The sequence below is a fragment of the Trachymyrmex cornetzi genome, unplaced genomic scaffold (genome assembly GCF_001594075.2).
Source record: "Trachymyrmex cornetzi isolate Tcor2-1 unplaced genomic scaffold, Tcor1.1 scaffold608, whole genome shotgun sequence".
Taxonomy (NCBI): domain Eukaryota; kingdom Metazoa; phylum Arthropoda; class Insecta; order Hymenoptera; family Formicidae; genus Trachymyrmex; species Trachymyrmex cornetzi.
Window position 1 is genome coordinate 209,703 of NW_017299924.1, and position 3,147 is coordinate 212,849.

General features: G+C 32.2%; 1 protein-coding gene across 6 annotated transcripts in view; it reads right to left on the reverse strand.

The window, feature by feature from the left end:
• The window catches only part of Msp300 (Muscle-specific protein 300 kDa), a 107,814-nt gene that overhangs the window by 85,450 nt on the left and 19,217 nt on the right, over window positions 1-3,147 (reverse strand). The gene's annotated exons all lie outside the window — the stretch shown is intronic.

Here is a 3,147-nt window from a genome sequence, read left to right on the forward strand (position 1 = left end):
TATATATATATATATATATTTGATGAATGTTGAGCTGAAGAAGAACATATCGAACAGTGTTCACGATTGCTTGTGGGCATTTGCGAATCGTCGGGTTCAATTATAAGGATTATGCGAAACACATTAGCGCCGTTTTATTTTTAAAGCTGCCGTCACTTTACTATATCTTACCAGCTATGGTGCCGTATACGTCACACTGTAAGGCACACGCGCGATAATGAATATGCAACTAGTATAAATCCACAGGCGCATGATCGCGAAGCGAACATTAAACTGTCACGTAAATTATTTGTGCGATATGCACGTCCTTAACGCGATTCGACTGCAGGAAGGACAACTAATCATACAAGTCGAATACAATTGACGAATGCGCTCCATTGCATAGAGACTTTATAAATTCTTCACAAAATGCAAGAATTCTTTTCACATATTTTTCTGCTTATTATATTCTTTATTATTTTCTTTCGAACAATTGAAAAAATTCTGTAAAAATATCTCATATTTCTCTAGCATCTCTCTCTATTTTAATAATTTATTTATTTCCGCGTATGAAAAAATGCCGGCTGGGATGATATATATCTTTCAATAAAGATATCCCGGACCATAATATTTAACATGTGCATATATTATTGAGATTTTTTTACCCGCCGACATATATATCCGCTTACATGAAATGACATTGGTTCCTGGAAGCAAAAATTTGCGGTTCCCGAAATAAAACGGCTTTGATGTCACCAGCAGACACTAACACCGTTGCCTTGAAACAATGTTTCTTTTCATCGAATCTTTCACATGGTCTCATCGCGGCATATTATATCTTCGTGTTGTAATACGATCGTTTTGCATACACATTACGTGCAGTCTGCAAGCTACAAAAAAATTACTGTCGGTAATTAACGAAAACACGTTGCTTTATTCTACGTTGTGCCTCTGATTTACGAATCAGAGAATCGTCAGAAGTTTGTTCTTTCGTTTGATCTCACATTCGGAAAACGCTGCATAAATCGGACTTCTTGACATAAGTTCGCGCGTTAATTTTCTGTAGATATAAAAATTGCCTTGGAAAATATGGGCGTGCAAGTTTAATAAATTTGCAGTTGAATTCTGCTCGAGAAGATGAGTTTTTGCTCTTTATATTACGTTGTGAATTCTCTTTTCGATAAGATTAACGAGAATATAGCATGTACGTAAAGATAAGAATACGCTAAAGGCGATATAATCTCGAATATACAAGAGTTATTAGAACGTTCTTGTGGAATAAGGAAAATTCATAGAATTTATTGACATACTTTAGCAGCTTAGATGAGGAATACTGACCTATTGAACTTTCGCCATATATGGGAAACTGTAAGAAACTATTATCATCGGTTTTATCGTTACTTTATTCGCGGTAGATGTTTAATCGTGACCACGAGACGTAGGCGAAAGTTGCAGACCACATTGCGTTATGGTGCAGTCCAGTAACATTGAAAAGGCAGGATATTCCCACGCGTTCTCATTACCATTCATCGTGAGTGTCATGGTTACGGTAAATCGTTCGGCAAAACACACGTGAGATGTAATGCCTGCGATGCATTTGATTACATAATTTTCGAGGGTTCACTTTCATGCCTGCGCTACACTGAATGTCAAAAGTGAGATCATGTAAAGCACAGATTTTATTAGCGACCAATTAGTTTTTTAAAAGATAATAATATACTATAAAAACTTTTGTTACTTGAATAAGATAATTGTAATGATAAATGGCCTTCCTTCAAGCAGTTTTTAATATCTAATTTTTTATAGCAAATTAATATTTTCTAAAAACTCAAATAATATTTTATAACAAATTATATGTATAGAACCGCTCGATTGTTTGACACAACAAAACAAATTAATACGACAAATTAAATAAACGAGCAAAATTAAAATATTAATATTATATATATGGTATATGTATTATTGAAGAATTATGTCCAAGAGATTTAGAGAAATAAATAAATGTCACTGTTATTTTTTTCTGTTTTAAATAATTTTATATGTAATAATCGATATTTCAAAAATGGTTTAAAAATTACTACTTCAAATATAACAATTATTTGTTCAATAATTCTAATATTTGAGATTTTTAAAATGAAGGTGAAAAATCGATGATAAACTAAAGTATATATAACTTTATATTATAATCATAATACTGGCTCACAGATATAATTACAATAGGATGATTAGAATAAGTTAAGAATTGATCTTCATTCGTATGATTCATTCGAGTTGTTTTACAGTACGACATCATTTAATATAGTGTGTAATTTCAACCGTTTATAAGAAACTCGCGTTTGTATCATTTCTAATTTTAAATTCAGCCGTTCGAAGCGTGATGCGCATGAAAAAGTCCACTAAACATATTCTCGCTTTCGAAAATATCTGAAATTGCATCGCGTAAAGTGAATTTTGTATGATGTTTGTCGGACGTTTATGTCCGCCAACAACATCCAAAATAAATACCGTTTTAAACGAGTGAAAATATTATTCTGTAAAGCGCATGCCACTCTCATCTCCTAGAGTAATGTTTAGGATTCTGGGACAAGATGATCCGCGATTATGTCACCAGTGTTATGAGAATAAGAATCCGCTACTTGCGTAATCGTCTTAACTAACCGATACGATGTACTTTTACTTGTATCGATACTAAAAATTGTTCGAGTAATAACAGATTCAGTTACTGGAATCGAAAGATATTGATCACGGGATATTGATACCAGATGACATTCATCAGAGGTATCGATATCATAATTTTTTCTTGTTTCTATCTTTATCCGCTTTTTCTGCCTACGTGTTTTTTTATTCTTATTCAATGTTATTTCGTATATAAACATTCTTTGTGTATTTTGTATAAATTTGGCTGCTATATACAGGGTGGGCCAAAAGTCTACACAGTAAAAAATCGTGCGTCCATATGTAGAATTTTTCTTGTGTTACCACATTTTGAATATTACTTCAATGTAAAATAAACATACAACTGATATGTTATAATTTTTGTAACATTTTGACGTGTTAGATTCATGTCAACTTTCTAACTTAACAATTGCGTATGTCAATTAAAAATGGAATATTATTTTGAGTGTTTTTAACACAATTGTTTCAATTAATCTATATATCTCAAAGTCA